Here is a 20,838-nt window from a genome sequence, read left to right as displayed (position 1 = left end):
CAAAATTCCAAGTAAAATCATGTAAGTGGATTAACAGTGAAAGACAGACACACTGCGGCTGTGGTGGAAAACCTTTCAGCGCTTTCAACGATGCCAATAGCAGACTGCACTACAGCCACATGAGCCAACAGAGAGCTGTGCATATCAGAGCTAAGAGCCATGCCAGGAATAAGAAGAAACACCATCAACGCGGAAACGCCCACTGTTCAAGATATTAAAACCCTACACCTGTGGCCTTAACACTGTTTCAGAATATGTGAAACAAAAAGCTAAAGGAGAAAGAGATGAATCTGATTACAGCTGGAGATTTAAAACTCCACTGATAGTAATGAACAGAAAACCGGCAAGAACACTGAGAGGTGACCAATGCATGGATGGACACCCGGCCAAACCACGGCAGGCCGAGCGTCAGGTGCACGTGGAACGTGTGCTGAGACCACGTGCTCTGCCTTGCAGAGCCACCCTTAGCAAATTCAAAGCAATTGAGACAGTGCACAGTATGTTCTCTGACCGTAATGGAATTAGGTAGAAATCAGCAGCAGAAACGTCCAGGCACTTGGAAATTAAATAACACATTCTACACAATGCAGCGTCAGAGAGGAAGCCTGAGGGGTAGAAAACATGTGAACAAAGCTAAAGCACAATGTGCCTGAACCCGGGGTTGCCCGGGGACAGTCGTCATCCGTCCCTCGGTCCAGGGCAGCACTGACCGCCATCACCCCTGTGGGCACTGACCTGGGCCACCCCCTCCCCGTATCACACTGCATTTCCAAGCTGCTCTTCATGAGGAAGTCACTGTGTGCAGCCACCCAAGGTGCAGGTCTGGACTCTGGTCCCAGGGCAGAGCATCCCGGCCCCACGCGCTCATTACCTGATGCTCTCGAGAGCTCCTTGCACAGTGGGCAGATGCCTAACACACAGCCCAGCCCTCTTGCCCCTGCATGTGTACCTACCCACCCGGCCAAGAGAAGTATGTGACAGTGACACCTGCCAAAAGTGCCTACAGCATCATGTCTACAGCAACTGGAAACAGACCACTCAGCAGCACGCACACCTCAGTGACCCTCATCGGCATCACACACGGCAAGAGCCCATCTGCAGAGCCTTCCTTGGCACTTTTCTTCCTTGGGACACTCTCCAAAGGAGGGAGGGGTGCTTCCAGGCACCAGAACTGAGGGGTCCTCTGGGGCCCTGGAGGGTGATGGAAGTTTCTTAATTGGATATGGCAGTAGTTACATATGCTTTACACTACATATGCATATAACATATGCTTTAAAATGCTATTACGGTCTATGTCTAGATGTCTCCCAAAGTTTCATGCAGTCACTGGGACGGCTTCTCGAGTTTAGGGTTAATTCATGATCCAGTGCTGGGATCATGGGTGTGAGTGCTACCCCTGCACTTGGGTGGATGGCCTTCCTACAATATGAGGGAGGCAGAGAGGCTGGCTAGCTGCCTCAGCTGCTGCCCCTCCCTTTGCTCTTTGCTGTTTTCTGCCACCATGAATGGCTGCCCTCTGCCGTGTGCCGCTCTGCCTTGGAGCCAGCCGAGTATGGACTGAAAACTCCACTAACCGTGAGCTAAATAAACCTTTCCTTCCTTAAGTTTGGGTGTTGGGTATTTCATCCCAGTAATGAGAGAAGAGTGACTGAGTCAAATGTACCCCCCAAAAGGGCCAATTTCACTGTGTTGTTTAATCAAAAGACAGATGCAGCCAGGTGTCAGAACATAGCAAGCGCTTAGCACCTGGTAATTCCACGTTTTAAGCAAAGGGGTCCCCACTGCATGGCTGGCTGGACCCGCACCCGGCCAGCATGGCCCTGGCCTGGCTCGGAGCCCACCTTTGCCTCAGCTGTCCGCTGTCCCTTGCTCCCTGAGCAGTGGCCCTCAGTCACAGGCAGGTTCCTGAGAGTGCAAGTCTCATTCCATCAATCCCTCATTCCACCCAGCCACCCCAAAGATGGCCCAGCTCACCTCTGCAGCGACTCTCTGACAGTGGTTGTGGCAAGGGAGAAGGACCGTGACACACAGGGTCTGGCAGACAGAAGTCCTGGGCTCAGAGCAGGTGGGCCGCGCCCTCTGCCCAGAGCCGTCTCTCCCTGCTACCCATCTGTATCAGGCCTCTTCTCCACAGCAGGACCATCACCGAGGCGAGCACGAGGGTCACAGCCCAGGGGTTGCTTTCCTGGGATAATCACTGCCTGTGGCAATGGGGGGGGTGAGGGGTTCCACAGCTGCCATGGAGGAAGGAAATATATCCAGGCTTCCCTGTGGGGTCACTGGGACAGGGCTGGCTTGAGTCACCCCCTAGGACACTGCGACGGCACCTCACTCCAGCACTGAACAAGGCCCTGGCCCCCTCGACCCTCTACCCAGCACCACTGGCCCATCGTCCTCGCTGTGGGCTGGGTGAGGGCCCAGGCCACAGGGCACTAAAGGGTGCCAACCCAGGGCACCCTGTTACAGTCCATCTGGCTGCCTGTAAACCAAGACGGGGAGAGGGGCCGTCTGAAGCATCCCAGTCAACTGGACATCATCTCCTCTGCCAGGGCACAGTGACACCACTGAAGGACAGACAAGAATGGCCCCGCTAGGGATGTGAGCCACACCCTCATCCTTGTGGACTTTTGAGGGCCCTGCGGCCAGGGAGGAGCCGCGTTGCCCTCACTTGGCCACCACCCAGAGATGTCGCACCCCACAGTCCAGCAAAGCTAGGGAGAGGCCCTGTCTCCTCTGCCAGGACAAGAGACACAGGTGGCCTCTTCACCCTGGGGCGACTCACCCCAGCTCCCTGCTGCCTTGTCTGCTACAGATGTGGAAATCTTCCCGAAATCCCAGGCCAGGTTCTCAGCTTTAATGTCAGATCAAATGCGCTTTGGAGACTCAGTGTGCCCCACAGGATGATAGGGAGGGACAGAAATGTCACTTCATTGTGGACCTCTGATCAGACTGTCCTGCTGGGTTGCTCTAGGTAACTGGGGGGGGGGCACTGAGATACAAAGACAGAGATGCAGGAGACCAAGAGATGCAAGGGACAGAGAGATGCAGAGATGGGGGATGCTTCCGCCACCCAGTGGTGGCATCTGTGGCCCTAGAGTATCTGAGGTATGAGATGAGAGGTCTCCCTTATTAAACATTTTAAAGATGTTTATACCGTTCATCACCAAAGCTACGTGGAATCACATTTTTCTAATAATTCTCTCCCTAAAGACTCATATTTGAATAGAATGACAGCGTCCTCAGACATCGGGCACACGCTGGCACCAAGCTGACCCTGGCCCCCTGGCCCCCAAGTTAATTCTCCAGTACCAATGAGCCGCATCTCCTTCATCCCCCTGCTATGGCTGCGGCCCTTTCGTGCCCAAGAAGAGTTGCGTTTCCAAGGCGTAGAGCCAGGACGGGGGCTGGAGGAGGCCTGCAGCAGGGGCGTGGGGCCCGCAGGCCCAGGCTGGCAGCACTGAGGTGTCTCCAGGGACAGGGGCTGCGGGCCCTGCCCACTGTTCTTCCTGCTCAGGTTCAGGACGGGGCCATTTGCCCCCCCACACGCTCCAGCCCCAAGTGCCGCCCTCACCAGATGCCAGGGGAGCAGCCCTGGACCTGAACCTCTGGGGTCCTTGATGCAGCTGCCCAGCGCTTTGTCCTTATAGCACAAGCTGAGTAGCACAGCTAAACCTCCCTGCGAGCTGCACCACGCTGGGCCGAGCCTGCAGGGAGTGGCCTCCATGGCTCCTGCTGGGCACAGCGATGGGGAAGCCTGGCTGGAAACTGCCCCCGCCAGAGCAGCACAAGCTTTCCCTTTCCACTTCTGGGGAGACTGGAGAATGAGGAGGGCTCATCTGGGGTCTCACCAAAGTTATGCAGGGCTAGACAGAAAACACCATGGGGGAGCGGGACTAAACGGTGATGAGGACCCAGGGACGATCCCACCAAGTGGGAGCAGACAGCTGCATGCTGACTAATCTTAGACTTCATGAGTCAAAAGAAATCCCAGTATGTTTGAGCCAGCTGAGGCTTTAGGCTTCCAAGAAATGGGTAGGGCCTGTCAGACGGAGACAGGGGATGGACACACAGGGAAAAGGGGACGGCTCTGAGGCGGGTCACCGAGCCCCAGAGCAGCAGAGCGATGGGAATGTCAGGTCTACAAGGTCACACCACGACTGCCCGTGGAATCCCCAGCCCACTCTGCCCACACGGACTCCAGCAGGCCGAGGCAGGCTGCTCCTCCCTGGCCTGGCTGTCTTCTGTGCCCAGGGCAGCAGGGGCTCCTGCAGGAGCTGAACGAGACACTGCCCCATCTGGACAGGGCAGCACCGGACGGGCAGAGAGCAGGCCCACTCTGCAGAGTTCAGGCCTGCTGGTTAGCAAATACCAACCCAGCCCTGCTGCGCAACAGAACTGGGGAGGCAGAGAAGAGCAGGCTACGAGCCTTCCTGTCCCAGAAACCTGAGGAGACACACCCCGAAACCATCCCAGCAAGGGAGGAGAGCTACGATTCTGGATGTGGGTGCTGATGGAGTACAGGAGGGAGCGCTTTTTCACCGGAGAGGTTTTAAAAGAAGCGTTCTTTGGTCAGATCGGGAGTCTGTGGTGCCAGCTGGCAAGGGAGGCTATTCTGGACTGGGGACAGATGGTGCAGAGGTGGCCGCGAGGGGGCCTGGCAGCCCCGTGCAACTGACGCAGGCTTCTTTAGCCCTGCTTGGAGTCAGGAAGGGGAGAAGACGTTGCCTCCTCTAGCGCAACTTCAGTTCACACTCGGGAGTATTCCCCAAAGCCTTGAGACTGAAACCTTCATCAGTAACCACTTTTCTACCCATAAAGACATGGGAGCACAATTCTCTGACTCTGGGAGGCCTCCGTAGATGAGCCTGCTCCTTTCTTCTCAAAAGCCTTCGCCCAGGGCTGCTCACACCCAGCCTGCCCTCCAAGGACAGCAACTGCTAGGTCAGAGTCTACACTCGAAGAACGAGAGGGGAAGACAGGGTCTGCGCAAAGCTACCTGACAGCATGAGACACCCTCCTGACACCAGCAAGGCAGCTCTGAGCTGCTCAGCCCTGCAGCCTCATTGATTACGGGAGGGGGGCTCATGGGCCAGGCTGGTCCTCCATGCCTGGCTGGTGCTTAGGGGATGCCTGGCCTCTAGCCACATGTGCCAGGAGCACCTCCCAGGTGGGGCAACCACAGCTGTCCTAGACAACATGCACGCTGATTTGTGTGGGTATTCGTTAGATAAAATCTATTAGTATAATTAATTTTGCCTGTTTTCATGCTTATTGTGCCTGCTGAAAACTTGGTTCATGACAGTCTGTATTTCTGTTAGACGGGGTCAGGTGAGGGCCTGCGCAGGGACAGGACGCTCCCTGCCTGTGAGCACAGGACGTACCCTCTCTGGTCAGCAGCCCAAGGAAGCCACAAGGACACTGCACTGTTGTGGACATGGACCCAGCCACTCAACCAGGGCCGAGACGGGTGGCTCTGTGGGGCACGCAGGGCCACAGAGGGTGCTGGGTCCCAGAGGCCCAAGTTAAGAGTTTGGGGTTATATCCCAGAGCAATGGGCAAGGAATCCAGGGAATACCAGGATAGGTTGTCCCTCTGGAAGCAGCAGTATGCTGGCCACAGTGAGGCACGGACGCCACTTGTGCAACAACAGAAGCAGGACCAGGAGGTGGGGGATGCCTCCCCTGCCCCAGCCACGTGTGGCCCTGGGCCCTCAGCAGCTCCCAGGCCAGGGCACAAAGTAAGGTCAGCGAGGCCACTTCCTTTCCAGAGCAGAGACAAGTGGTTCATTCTACTCGTATCAGATTGGATGACGAGCATCCTCTTTCCTCCAGAGAGGCTAAATGAAGCTGTTTTTATTTCCAACTGGGCTCTGGGACTACATCCCTGATGGCTTAGGTTGAAAACACTGTTTTGATCTTCTGTAATGCTGGAGCGTTCTCTGATCCCAGGGTCTGGCACTCCTGCAGCTCCACAGGGTTCCCTGCACCCGGGGTCTGCATCCCTGCCCAGAAGCCCTTGCACCCCCCAGCTCAAGCACGCCAGCCAAGCAGCAGCCTCGGAAGCACGCTGCTCTGGCATTTTCCATCTGGTGCTTGTTCTCTGCTCCCAGATCCGCCTTCCCCAGCTCCCCAGCCACTTTGCGGCTGTGAGTCACAGCTGAGTCATGCCTGGCTGGGATGCCAAGCCAGGAAAACGTCTCTGGGCACACCTGGGGAAGGGCGTCGGCAACCATCTGATCTGGTCTACACGGGTGTACACTGCCCTGAGCAGGGTTAGGAGTCAGGAGAGAAAGCCCTCCCTCCTCTTCTTACCTCTAATTTGCATCCTGTGCTTTCTTTTCTGGAAAGAACCCTAAAGTGCAATGAGGCTTAGCCACCCACTTCCAGCTCTGGCGGCAGCTGCCTCGGTCATGCCCAGGACACCTGCTGGCACTGTCACTTGCCTGTCCACCCAAAGCCCAAGGCTCATCTGCAAGATGGGAGGCGGGTGCTGGAGGCGGAGGTACCGGAGGTGCTGCACTTTCTCATTTCTAACTAATGACAAAGCAGGCATCAGGACTCATGCATGGCACGGAGGGCGAGCCACAGGGGAACCTGGCACCAAGGGCCTTGACCGCCAATGCTCGGACGCGCAGGGTCAGAACAGACTGGGAGGACAGAGTGACTGCCAATGCTGAGGGGTTTCTTTTTTGGGTGATGGAAGCATTCTAAAATTAAATGTGATGGTCGAACCACACGGTAAAGTTACTAAAAATACTGCATTATATATTTGAAGTGGGTGGAGTTTTGAACATAAAGAACAGATCTCAACAGCTCTCAGAGGAAAGGAAGGAGGCAGAGAAGGCGTGACCACAGCAGAGGACACACAGGGCAGCTCTCCTCCCACAGCCTGGAGATGAGCCCAGGCCAGGGGTGCCAACTAGGGGAGCACAGGGCTACCTGGGCCCTGAGAACACAGGGAGAAGACAGGGAGGCAACAGGCGGCAGCGGGATGGCCTGGCACAGGCAGGCAGAGGCTCTGTGCTGTCCCCAGCTGGCCTTTAGGACACGCCCACAAGGGACCTCAAAGGTGCCTTGTGCTCAGCTCAGGGAAGCTGCAAAGTGGGGAGCCAAGGAACCCAGAGGAACATAGCCTGCTTGGGTCTGCCTCTGCCTGGCTCCTCCCCTGTGACAGGGACAGCACTGCTGGCCTCCTCCGCCTGCTTTTATGAAGGCTGCACTGCCAGCCTGGGAATAACCCCAATAAACACAGGCTGGGACGACTTGAGGGCCACACCCACAGATGCACTGTCCCCACTTGTCCCCCATGTACCCTCTCAGGTCACTCCTCCTGACCCCTTCTTACCCCCTAGGCTCCCTGGGGGGGTGCTGTCACTAGCTCTGGACTCTTGAGGCACGAGGGTGCCAAAGGCAGGAGAGAGGGAGGGCGGGCGGCAGCACAGCCCTCGGGGTGGAAGGTGGCTGTGACAGTTGCAGGATAAAGGCGCGCTGGGTTTTGGGGAGGAGACCTGAGGTGCTGGCAATGGGAGCGCCAACCGACGGAATGAGAAGCTGGGGACTGTGAGGAAAGAGGCAGGCAGATGCTGCCTTCACGGGGGGGTGTGTGCTATTTCAATTTGGTAATAGGTGCGTGGGTCAAAAGGACAACAAATAAACCAAGGAGGATCCCGGGGTGCCTGGTAAGGGCAAGGATAAAGGTAGGCGGCAGAGACTCCAGGCGCACAGGCAGGCTGCCGCGTCCCCTGTTGCCCACCACACCCAGAAGGAGGAAGTTCTGTGGGCTCTGGAGGGCTCACTCGCTGCTGTTATGGCCAGCGGGGTCCAAAGCTCTAGGCACCTCAGCCCCAGGCCTTGCAAGGGCGCGGTGGGCACAACCTCTCCTGACATCAGTGCCCCTCTATGCAGCGGCCAGCTGGCAGCACCAGGAGCGGCTCCTCCACTAAGTCTAAATCGATGTTTCAGAGCCCCTTCAGAGGCCACTGGGGAACCTGCATCCTATCAGGAAGGGCAGAAGCCACAGGTGCTGCAATGGGAAAGCGGGGACCCATCAGGCAGTCATCAGCCACCTCTGTCCATTAACAGCTTCATGCCCTTGGGTAGACTGCTTCACTTTGGGGACCCTCACCCGTAAAACATAAACACTGCATGATTCCTGGAAAGCTGCAAGGATCACAGATGCTTTCCTCGAAAATACTCGAATCCCTGCCTTTACCCTTACAAATAACCTTCTGCCACCCTTTCCCCTGAGTGTCAGTGGATGTTGAAGATGCAACATTCATGGGTTGATCTGTGTCCCCCTAAGATAAATGCTGAAGCCCTAACCCTGGCACCTGTGAATTTCTGCTCATTTGGAAACAGGGTCTTCATGGTATGGTGAAGTAGGATGAGGTCACCGTAGAGCAGCGTGACCCTAGGCCCATTCTGCACCCCTCTGAGAAGTGAGAACAGCAGTATAGACAGGAAGGGAAGATGATGGGAAGCCACACATACAGGAACAAGATGGCCTCATGGCCATGGAGGCAGAGCCAGGGGCTGGGGAGAGGCCAGAAGGAGACAGCCCTGCGATGCCCTGGCTGTGGACTTCTGGTCTCAGGGACTCTGAGAGAGTACATTTCTGTTGTTCTGAGACACCCTGTCTGCAGCGCTTTGTTCCAGCTGCCCCAGGAAATGAGCAGGTTTTCTCTGCACAGTGCTTGAATCTTTCTCCCCAATATCAGCCAGCAACCGATGCCTCATCTCCAGGAAAAGGAAGCCAATTCAGCACCTGCCGAAGCAGCGACTCCTCCCCCCCTAAACAGGTCTCATCCTCAGAAGCTCATGCCTTCCACAAACTCCTAATGAGTCCCTACTATGTGCCCGGCACTGTTTTAGGCACTCTTAATGCACAGCACATGGGGAACAGACAATAAAAGTGTTTTCAATAAACAAGGTCAATTCTGATGTTGTTATAGAGAAGACAGATGCAGTGTGATTGGATGCACTGTCACCAGAGGAAAAGAGACCCAACTTTGATGCTAAGGGAAGGTCCCATGGAAGATGTGGCATTGGAGCAGCGTTATGGCTTGTGTTCAGATGTCCCCCAGAGCCTCATGTGGTCACAGGTGAGGCTTTTTCAGAGGTGGCTGGATTGAGGGTGAGTGATGCTGGGGTTGATTCATGGTACAATGCTAGGCTCAAGGTCACTGGGGTTGCAGGGGCATGCTGCCCACCTTTAGTAGACTGGATAAAATAAAAGGGGCTGAAAGATCCTGGTAAGGCCCCTTGTGGCTCTTGCTATCTTGTTGGGCCATGAACTATTCTCCTCTGCAGTGCCCCTCTACCAAACCATCCCGTGTTGGAGCCAGCCAATTATGGACTGAAACCCCTACAAACCACATGGTAAATAAACATTTCCCCCTTTCACTTTGGAATGTCGGGTATAAAATAACTCAGACACTCAGTTACCTGGATGACAGGGAAGTAGCCATGGGAATATGGCAGAAGGAACAGCTGTTGCAAAGGCCCCATGGTTGACTGAGCGAGGCCTAGAAAGACGGCAGGCCCTTTGCGAGCAAGAGCCATCAGGTGAGGTCAGGGAAGACTTCTGAGCTTCAGCCCCACTATGCTGGGCCACGAGAACTGCTGAGAGTTCAAGGACTGCATAGAGAAACCCCATCTCAAGACACCAGGGACTTTGGGACTTTCCAACTATATCTGTTCTGCTCTACAACAGACCTGAGCTGTCTGTAACCCTGGTTCTTGGTTCTCTCCCTCATCAGCCCTCATCCAGTCACCCCAGAGCAGGCACAGTAAGTCCTCTTGCTCTTCTCCTATGACCTTCATTACACGGTACTGTCCAGAAATGAACACAACAGTGTAGGCACAGGGCCGCCGGGAGCTCTCATCCAGACCCGAAGTGCCCAGCCCTCTCTGCCACTCTGCCTTGCACTGCCAACTTGCTGAAACACACACCAGGCAGCCTCCCGAGGTCCTGAAAGAGCTGCTAGATCCAGAGGGCGGGACAGACCTTGTTCTTCTCTGAGCACAGCTGTGCCTTGGGGCGTGGTGGGAGTGGGGGCCAGCCTGACCCATACAATGCCACGTATAAAGCCCTGATTAAAGCAAACATGACTCCTGGGCTGCGCCTGGAGATTTGCAACATTCCTCTTCCGGAATGGCCTTGTTCGCTTGCACCACACGCCTGAAGACACCTGAATGATTTGGAAACGCCAGCTCTTGAGCAAAGATACGCTCTGCAATCTCACTTCCTTCTAGATTGCCCAAAGCCTGTAAACAAATCTGAGTTGGTGTGGGCTAAAAAAGCAAGAGGGTGAGCCACACTGGTTGGCCAGGGAGGCTCGGGCAGTGGCCGGGGTGGAGGACATCGTGGGGAAGGGCCAGGGCCCCTGGTGGGAGAGGCAGCTCACCTGCATCTGCCCCAGGTCCCCTGGGTGAGAGGCTGTGACATCTGGCATCAGCAGCTGGATTAACCCTTGGCATTGCCTTTCTGGGATGCAGGGACAACACTGCCTGACACTCCCCGGTTCATGAGCAAGAAAAGCTAAGAGAGTGGTGCACGGCACCTGGTGAGGTCTAAGGGCTCAGGCCATCAAGGCAGGGGGCTTCCCTCCTCCCTTCCTGGTGGTGGCTGATGCCCTAAGACTTTCTGCTTTCTGTATTTCTTTTAACCTGATTGCTTCCCTTTTGTGAAAGTAAAAATGAAGATGGGGCGAGCGAGAGAGGAGAGGAAGAAGAGGAAACTGAGGTAGGCATACAGCAGGGCCCCACAAAAGCAGCCCTCTCAGTGCTGTCTGGGGCTTCTATAAAGCAATCACCTTTGAAAAACTACATTTTTCTCGTAAGGCCAGAAACACAGCTGCCGGCTCCGCTGCATCTTCTCCTGCATGAAGCGCGGTCACAAACTCCCAGGCTTGGACTATCTACCACATTGGGGGGCCTCTCAGGGCTTCAGCTGCGACCCCCTCACATAACAGGAGCACACAGAGGAAGCAGAGCTGCCATCCGAGCGACAGCTCGGGAAGGAGCCTCAGAACGAAACCAGAGATGGAAGCACTGTGCTGCCACCAATGACGGCCTGAGCCCCCGGCCCGAGAGCCCCTTGGTATCTTGGATGGAAAAAACAAACCTCATGAGTCAACTTTTTCACTGAGCTGATTTCAACAGCCTATCACCTAAGCTGCAAAGGTGCAGGCGGTCCTATTTTTGAACAAAGCGGGAATTAAAATCACAGCAGCAGGGAGACACTGGACCACAGGGAGCCCTGCTTCCCCCACAAAGGGGTGGGGAGGATGGAAGGAAAGCTCTAAGCACCCCACCCCTACCCCACAACAGCGCTAAGCATCTCTGCTGCCCTGCTTTGGGCTGAGGACAGCTGCTGCTTCCAATGGGATGGATCTGAACAGCGGCATCGGTTACAGGGCTGGATGGTGTGGCTGGCGCAGGGGTCCTGGCAGCTCTCAGCCTGCACGGACACTGGTCCACGGAAAGCCACCACCGCGTGGGCCTGCCCTGTGCCTGCTCCTTCTGCACGTTGGCACTTATGCCCAGAGAAACTTGAGCTGGCAGAACCTTCTTCCTCTTCTCCACTCCGTCTTCCCACATCCAGCCCCCCAGCGCCCCAGCAAACTCAGAGCCATCCGAAGGGGCCCATGACCCGCCCCTGAGAAGCGGGAGCTCGACCCCTTGCAGTCTCCAGAGCCCGAAAGGGAGCTCCCAAGCCCTATGCACACTGCCGTGCCCACCAGCCTCTGCCCGCTGGCCCCCGGGGCAGAGCAGCGTGAAACAGCACAGGCGTTGTGGCCAGGGAGGCCACAGGCCGGCGTCCTATCCTCAGCTCTTCCTCTGTCGCCCGTGCTCTGCTGCCACGCAGCAGCTCCCGTTCCCGAGTCAGGGTATCCTCTGCTCAGGACACACAGTGTGTCGCGGGGCCACTGGGCGACAGCATCTGCCAGCGCCGCGGGGGACAGCCTTGAGCACGGCCGGGGCCCCGAGCCTGTCCGAGCCCCACCCCGCGAAGACCCGCGTCCCTGCCACCCACAAACCCTTCCTCCACCCGCTGACCCTCACCACCCCACAGCGCTCCGCGGCCCGCGACCCTGCGGCGCTGCCATCTGTCCCCCCTCGCCGATCCCCCGCGCTGCCTCCAGACCCAGTCCCCGTTCCGCAGCTCCCGGTGTCACCCCCGCGCTATCCCCTCTCGAGCCTGCAGACCAGCGCGGCAGGCCCTAAGCCCTCTCTCACCCCGGCGGCTTCCGTCAGGCGGGAGACCCGGCAGCCGGCTGCACCGTCGGATCCGCTGCCGCGGCCACTGCGCCGCTTCCAAGCAGCCGGGTCTCGGCGAGGCGCTGCGGCCAGAGCCGTCAGTCAGTGGGCGTGCCCGCCCCTCCGGTGTGCGCAAGCGCGGACACGCCCCCTCGGGACACGTGACGGCGACTCCGGCTGCTCGCCCCGCCCCGTCCGTGGGATCTTTGCGCAGCGCCGGGCACGCACTCTGCGAGGATCCGGCTTTGGCGCAGGCGGATGAGCGACCTGGCGACCTCAAGGGGGGGCGGAGAAAGCCCGCATGGAGCCAGGACTTGGGATCCAGTTGCTTTCAGGTCCTGCGCCACCCAACTTGAAGATGCCAGTTTCTGCACCGGTGTGGCGGAGGGGAAGGACATGAGAGGACTTGGTTTATAAACCCGGTGACGACCACGGCACGGAAGGGCGGTGGAGGCCAGCTGAGGTTTTGCATCCGGGCCTCTGAGACTGGGGGCTCCCACTTCAACTGCTTAAAGCTTCTGAGACCTTTTCATACAGTAGGGTAAACATGACGTCCGGGTCATTGGGTTATTTTTAGTTTCTCCAGTTTTAAAAGGAGAAAAGTTGGGGGCTGGGGTTCAGCTCAGGGGTACGGCCTTTGCCTGGCATGTGTGAGGCCCCAGGTTCCATCCCTAGGACTGGGAGCGGGTAGAAATGCCACCTACGTAAGTTCTTTAGTTCCAGAAAAAGTAAAACCCCCTTCCCAGTAATTTGGGATTTTGTCAAGCTCGGTTCCCATGCCTAGCAGAGTAAAGAATTTGCCTCGGGTGTTCTAAAGCTATTTCCACAGCGGGGCTTCACAGGGGGAACAAGAGTTCTGCCTCTCAAGAGAAAAATGAACATGCAGAGGGATGGATGGCCAACTATTTGTCCCTTGACCCAGCAGGGTTGCTGTCCTTGGAGAGCTGAGTCCTGTCAGACTCAGGACTTGCTGGGAAAAGTTTAGCAAACAACAGGAAGAAGTTAGGGGTTGCAACTTCATGGGGGCTTGGGGACCATTAGCATCATAGTCCCTTGTCCCTTCCGGATTTGCTTGGCGTTACTGGGTACTAACTTCTCTCGCATTGCCCAGTACTTGACTCCTGGGTACCATCAGAGAAGCTGCACCTTAGGTACCCCACTGTGTGTGACTCCAGGAGGGAAGGGTGCGCCCCGCAGTAAGTGGCGTAGGCTTCTCCTGAGTCCCAAAGAAGACAGGTGCCATCTCCCAGGATGTGCAGGAGTGGACAGTTGTGCTGGGGCTGGAGGAAGAAGAGAGTGAACCTGGCACGGTGCACGAGCCCCGTAGCTCTGACCTGGCCGTGGCGACACCAACTGTTCAGGAAAATCAAAAGTGAGCTGGCTCAGGGTCATGGGATTTCATCTTGAAGAAACAGTTCTTCTGGAGGGATTCATGGGGGCTTTTTCCTCTTCCCCACCTGATAAAAGGTTTTCTGAACTTGCCAGAAACTTGGACGGGAGGTAAAAGGCAAGAGCATTTCAAAAAGAGGAAGAAAGGCTTTTGCCCCAGAGCAGTGAGCTTGCGTTGGGCCTGGGAACCGCTCAGAAGCAGTGGCTCGTGAAAACTACTGGTGACCCCTGAGGAGGAAGGCAAAGTCGCTGTGCCGCGCTGCTCAGTGACCCTTCTTCCTGCTGTGGTGTGCACCGATGAACTACGCAGGGGGTACTGGTGCTCAACCTGAAGCCACCAGAATGCTGTTCTAAGTGACAGAAACTCAATTCAACCTGGTCCACATAACTAGAAAGTTCTGGGGCTAGCTCAGCAGGATCCAGGGGCACAAATGTCACCCCCAGACCTTGTCTCTACCCGCTTCCACTGCCTGCCTCTGAGCTGGCCTCAAACAGCTTTGGGCTTATATTGTCTCAACAGATCTAATAGGAAAAAAAGGTTCTGTTTCCATTCTTCCATCAAAAGTCCCAGGACTCAAACGTGGGGCCTGGTGTGCATGCCTGTCATCAGTCCCCCTACTTGGAAGGCTGAGGCACAAGTCAAAGATTGCAGGCCAACCTGAGCAACTTAGCAAGACCCTGTCTCAAATTTTTAAAAAGGGGCTGGAGTTTTAGCTCAGTGGTACACTTGCCTACCATGCACAAAGGCCTGAGTTCAACACCCAGCACCAAAAACAAGAAAAAAATGCCAGGATTGCTTCCGAATGGATGAAATTTACCTTTGAACCCATTTCTGAGGCTAGCTGGATACACAGATGGGTCAGATGGGGACACAGGTGAGGTCAGTAGTACTTGGAGAGCCCCCTCGAGAAACCAGGCGCTCTTGCCAGCTGAAGGAGGGGCTGATAGGAGGCAGAATTCTCGGCAGGCAGGAAAAAGCAGCGGATATCCAGGATGAAACTGCTAAAGTGTCTTTTTTTTTTTTTTTTTTGAACCAGGGCTTGAACTCAGGCCCTTGCGCTTGCCAGGGAAGCACTTATTCCACTGAGCCATCTCCCCGGCCCTAAAGTGTCTTGATGTCCTGTACAAGCTACATGAAAAGAAAGCCTAAATCACTGGAAGGTTGATTCAGTATTTAGAAATACATTGAATGGTGGCTGAGTCAAAAAAAAAAAATATATTCAAGATCAGATTGGTTCTGCTGTTCGGCCACCAGTCCTACCGTCTTTTTTCTTATGGTTTACTGGAGAGTAGGAATAGCTGCTGAGGGACAGGAGAAGCCCCCGAGGTGGGCCACTCTCCCCTTGTTGTGAACAGGCATGACACAAGGATGTGATCTCACTGCTCTCAGGTGGGGTAGTGGCAGGCACGCGGGAGCACTCGTCCCTGAAGCACATGCTGATGAGCACACGGGCTGCAACCCCTTCACTGGGTTATCTGGTGGGCCCCTCAGCCCAGAGGCAGGCAGTGATGCAGCGTGAAGGATGCTGGTCCCTTTTGGGACGTGGCATCAGGCACGTCCCAGTTGTCTCTTCTGGGGGTGCTCTGTGCCCAGTGGTCGGCGGGAAGATTCAGGAGCTGTCCTGGCTGTGTGGCATGCAGTCACCACAGCCCTGCAGTGACTGCCAAACGACGTTTAATCCTGTTCTTCCATCTCCATTGGGAGCCTGACCTCTCCCTGTATCTACAGCTGGAGTGACCTTCAGATACCACAGATGTGACCACAGTGGTTCTCCTTTGCCCCCTGCTGTCCTACCTGGTCCTGCGGGACCAGGCCCTTCCCACTCTCCAGCCCCACCTCAGGCTACTCCTTACCCTCCCAGGACGACAAACAGTGCTCCTTCCTTGAGGCTTCCCCACCCCTCTCCTGAATCCCTTCTGCCTCAGCCCCCACTTCTGCTTTGCAAATACCCACCTCCTTCACTTGCCACGTCCTAAAGCCTGTGCCCAACCCCAACGTGGATGAGAGTTCCAAAGAAACCAGGGCACCCTGTCCTCGTCCTTCACAGGGATGCAGTTTGTCGACATGCACATCCCTGGGCAGTTAGACTCTGCACCACATCGTGCAGAGCGTCACCAGGTTCTACTCACAGCTGACCTGCACCAAATATGCAGATTGCAAGACGAGGCTCGTTGAAGACGAGGCTGCTGGGAACCGGAAGAGGCTGGCTTGCGCTTGGCTCAGTGCAGAAGCTAGGGGCTTGCTTCTGGGCAGGTGATTCGGGAGATGGGGTCATGTTTCTGGCTTGTGGGGAACCACATCAAAGGCCAGGACTTGGCACAGAGCTGTGACCCCTGGCTCCTTGGGATGGGCACAGCAGAGAAGGCAGAGCCTCGAAGCCAGGCAGAGCGGGTCAAGCTCAGCACTTAGGCCACAGTTTGCTCAGCTGTCTGGAGAAAGACTAATTTGCAGGGAGGAGGTGGCTAGCCAAGAAGAGCAAGCAAGATAGATCTTAGCTGTGTGACGCGGGGCACACTGCTTAACCTCTCTGGGCCTGTTTGTCTATAATAGGACCAACCATTGTGAGTTCATACGGTCATTCAGTGCCTGTTTATTGAGGGCCTGCGTCTGATGGGTGCCTAGGCAGTCTTGTGCCTGTGTGTGGCTTGCATCGCAGGGAGGAAAAGGCAGCAGTAAAAGGGAAGGAGGGAAACGTCACAGGAGTGGGAAGGGAGAAGGGCGAAGGAAGACGCCCTGAGTCGGCCCTGTAAGGCCTGGGCAGAGCCAGACTCGGGGGCTGGAGTGCCAGGCGTAGACGCAGCGCACCCCAGTGCCTGGGAATTCAGGAAGCGCCACGCCCCGGCCTCGCCCAACTCCTGGGGTGTGGAGGCCCTGTCATCCAGCCTTCCTGACCTGGCTGGCGGTTGACAGATTCCACCCCACAAACTGGGTGGAAGATTAGGAAACAACCCGAAGGAATCTGATGTTGCCCTGCCAACCTCTGGGTCTCGCTCCTACAACAATTAGACGACAGAAGTCGGGTGAAGATGGCAGGGTAGCTGTTGCCAAGCTAACGCTGGTACGTCCAGCACCTGCCCGCCGCCCTGCCTCCGCTGCCCGATCCCAGCAGCCTGCTGGAGTTCAGTTCTGCCTGTTTGTACTCCTGGAGTACGCGGCAGGCACTCTGCTGTCTTGTAAACCTTTTATTAAGTACGGTCTTGCGAGCCGAGCCACAGCGCTGTGCCGTCCGTGCCGTCTTCCCCTTGGCTGTGGTGTTTTGCTGTAGGACTGGACCCTGGTTCGTGCACTCTGCAGTTCCTTGATATTCAGGTTGCTCCAGCTTAGGGACACTGTCATAGTGCTGCGCAGACACCCCAGCGTGTCGTACGTGAGCGGATGTCACGTGGGGTGCTCCTGCCGGTCGCCTGAGGCGTCTGACAGCCGCGTTCCCACCGAAGAGGTGGCTCCGTGTGCACATGCCGACACTCGGCGCACTCCGGCGCTCCCAGGCAGGCGGCCTATGGCCAGCTCTGCGCTGTGCCTTCCGTCTGCACGTCTACGATGAGCAGTGAAAACGATCATCCTCTCCTGTCACTTGGGTGCTCTTTTGAGAAGGCCCCATTCAACTGTTTTGCTAATCACTGTATTGTTTATTTTTAATTATTTAAGAGTGCATGGGGGCCGCCCTGGTAGAGGGTATGTTTAGTATGTGCAAGGCCCATGTTTTCCCCAACTAAAAAAGAATACACAGTCATGCATAGTCATGTTTTTAAAAAATTGACAAGTTACAGACCTACTTCCTTTTTTGTCTTGTTTTCTGACACAGGGTCTGGCTATGTGGCCCTGCTTGGCCTTGAACTCACTATCTAGCCAGCCCAGGCTGGCCTTGAACTTGCATCGATGCTCCTGCCTCAGCCTCCCAAGGGCTGGGATTACAGTCGTGTGTGACCACACCTGTCTTGTGACTTAGTTTATGTTTTTCCATGGATGTTCTATGTATGTATAGCATATATGTCCCCCGACTCTTCTTTTTTAGTTTTATAAAAGACTTGCATGTACTTCGAAGGCTGTAGATATCCATTCATAAAAACCTTGTTGACTGCACGGCACACTCATCCGACGGGACGGGCAGACCTTTGGCTTCGGCACTCAGGCTAGGACATCGATGTCGCTGGCGGGGCTGCCCTGTAGGAACCACAGGGTCAAAGGCCACGTGCACTTACGCTTCTGTGACTGGTGCCTCCAAGCTGCTCTGTGAGGGGTTGAAGGCAGTGGTAATCCTGTTGGTTCCGTCTGCCCCGCCAGCACGGCACAACTAGACTTCTGTCAGTGCCAGGGACTCATGGGTGAAAGAAGCATGCTGTGTGCTGCTTGCACCCACCCCTGCCACCTGCACTGGGCCTGTGGCAGTGGCAGTGCCAGCCAGGTGGCAGCGCGCCTGGAGAAGCGCCCTCGCAGGGGAATCTGGGAGAGGCTAGGCACAACCGCAGCCCTAGACAGGAAGTAACCTTAGAAAGCAGATCTGACCTCCCACAGTAGAAGGGTTTTGTTCTGTTGAGAAAGAAGCAGACGCCTTGGTAAGAGTGTCACTGCCTTTGTCAGCTGGTGCCAGGCCCAGTCACTTGATGAGCAATTTTACTGCGCTGTTTGGGAAGAACTAGAGGGTGTAATTTTATTTTAATTTTTGGCGGAACCGGGGATTGAACTCAGGTCCTTGTGCTTGCCAGGAAAGCGCTTATTCCACTGAGCCATCTCCCCAGCCCGAGGGTGCAATTTTGCAGTTCCAATTAGAAAGCGATGCTAGCTTCTATGGTGTGCACCTACTACGTGGAGGGATCTGCTCACTGGTGAAGGCGCATAGGGAAAGGAAGAGGCGGCCTGTGGAGCCCTAGTGGACACACCTACACACACTTACATTGCCCCGAAGCACTTCAGAGGTCACCACTGTGCCTAATCACTCCCTCTGCAGCTTGCATTCACTGGGCCTTACTATGCGGCAGGAGGGCACACGTGAGGCACGCCTGGTCAATGTAGCGAGACCATGTCTCAAAATAAAATTTAAAGAAGGGGTGGAGCTGGGCAGAGCAGTGCACGCCTGTAATCCCAGCACTCTGGAGGCTGAGGCAGGAGGATCGTTGTGAGTTTGAGACTAGTCTGAACAGCATAGTCATAGTGAGATCCTGTCTCCAAAAGGCTAAGTAATTTTTTTTAGAAGCCATACTAGTAACTAAGAACATGGGCAACTTGAACAAGTGTGGGGTCTGATAAGAGAAAGCTGCTGAGGCGTGGTGCTGGCTGTGTCTGGACATCCCCCAGGGCCTCAGGCGGTCACAGGTGGGGCTTCAGAGGGGGCTGGATTTACAGTGTGTGACGCTAGGACTAAGGCTGCGGGACTGGCGAATTGCTCACTGCTGGCTTGGCAAAGTTCAGGCTGGGAGTCAGGGCTGAGGGCTATACCCGTCCTAGGGCGCGTGGTCGTGTACAATGTAAGGGACACACACGGTCTTGTCTTTCTCCCTTGCTGCTTTTGCTGTGGTTGCCGTGAACTCTGTCCCCTGCGACGCCCCGCTGCCATGTGCCGCCGCTCTGCTTAGGAACCAGCCAACTGTGGGCTGAAACCTACAACTGTGAGCTAAATAAGGCTTTAACTTTGGGCCCCGAGTATTTTGTTTCAGCAACAGGAAAAATAGCTTAGACAGGCAGTAACCTTGATGAGAGAGAGGCGGCCACAGGCATCCTTAAGGTTAATTCCAAGGTTAGGAGGAGGGTTATTTAACAGCACAGAAGGCCGTTTCCTATTCCTGAACATATGCTAAAACCGCCTCCAACTGGACCAGGCCTGGTGGCGGGCACTCACCCGCGTGCCCAAACTCGATGGTGCTTCTCTGCCCCTCTTTATTTAGCCAGTGCAGGTTCAATGTAGACAACTTGGGCTCTCCTTCCTCAGCTTTCCTCTTGGAAAGTACTCCTGAGCCAGGAATGGTGGCTTGTACAGTAATCCCAGCTACTCATGAGGCTGAAGCAGGAGGAGCACTTGGGCTCGTGATTTTTAGGCCAGCCTGGGCAGCATATAGTGAGACTGTGTCCCCCACCCCGCCCCCTGAAAAAAAAGTTACTCTTGGCTCTGGCCCAGCAGCCATTGCCTCGCCTGTTCTCTAGCCTCAGTGCTGGAAGCGTGGGCACCTGTCCTAGGCCCTGGTCCTTTTCTGCCAGGCATCTACAAGGCTCCATATCCCCCCCTACTCCAGCGATGCCAGGATCTCAGGAGTTTCGCTTAACAGGAGAATTATAGGCTGAGGCCCCCAGCTGCCCCTCATCATTTATTATTAAAGACCTTGAAATGGGTTGAGATTATTGGGGGTACAAAGGAGGGGAAAAACCTTTTCCCTTTATTCTAAGTTTTGAACTGATAAAGATAGAGGGGCAGAGAAGTGCCTGTTAACACATTAACAAGACAAAAAAGTGAATTTTCTTTACACATACGTGTCCCTGTATGCGGGAGAAACTCGGGAAGACACTGGAGCAGGCGGTGTGGAATTTAGGGTTATGCAGCACCCTCAACAAAGAACACTAAATCTGGAGAGAAGACAAAGGAAAGTGGTTTCTGGCGTCCAAGGGCAGTAACTGGGAAGGCTCTGGTGTGGGCAGACGCCACCAGAGGACTGCCTGCTCAAAACTGCAGTCTGGTGTCCAGGAAGGAAACTGTAACCCGCCTTTGCTGCTTCTTAATTACTCAATTCAGCTCAAAGTAATGTTGAAGTGGAAACATGTTTCGGGAGGACTCCTGGCCTCCTTGAGATGTCCTTGAACTGGGCTTGGCTTGGCATCCCCGCCCCCCACCTGGTTCTCTGCGGGCTTCTCATCTTTAAGCTACCTGCGACCACCCACCGTTATGAAGGGCTGACAGCAATGCCAGCGACCCTTGTCCCCAGACTTTAGCCACAGCCATGTTTCAGCCTGGTGGAAGTTCAGTTGACGCCTTCTCCCAAGGAAGAGCCACGTCCGAATTTACTAAGCAAATCACCGCAGCATTCCTGACTGCCCGTGTATATTCCTGCCTCTGGACTCATCTCAGACCCATCTGTAGCATTACAAAGTCGATCTTTGGCGAGTTTATGCTTGTAGGAGAGACAATAATTTTGTTCTTTATTGAAAGATGCTTTTATATAGTTACATTCTCTTAATGAATAGAATGATTTGTTCTAATGG

At 55.4% G+C, this 20,838-nt stretch overlaps 1 protein-coding gene across 2 annotated transcripts in view; it reads right to left on the bottom strand.

The window, feature by feature from the left end:
• Kiaa0513 (KIAA0513 ortholog) overlaps positions 1-12,372 on the bottom strand; it is a 43,179-nt gene extending 30,807 nt beyond the window's left edge. The window contains exon 1 of one of the 2 annotated variants that reach the window (XM_023705155.1): positions 12,240-12,372. The gene's annotated coding sequence lies outside the window, so the exon portion shown is untranslated. The remainder of the gene's footprint in view (positions 1-12,239) is intronic. The other variant, XM_004644970.2, reaches the window with a different exon arrangement.
• Positions 12,373-20,838: the final 8,466 nt, after the last annotated feature.

The sequence above is a fragment of the Octodon degus genome, unplaced genomic scaffold, assembly GCF_000260255.1.
Source record: "Octodon degus isolate 3935 unplaced genomic scaffold, OctDeg1.0 scaffold00215, whole genome shotgun sequence".
Classification (NCBI taxonomy): Eukaryota; Metazoa; Chordata; class Mammalia; order Rodentia; family Octodontidae; genus Octodon; species Octodon degus.
Note: the sequence above shows the minus strand (reverse complement) of the source record. Positions and strands in the feature narration are given on the sequence as shown.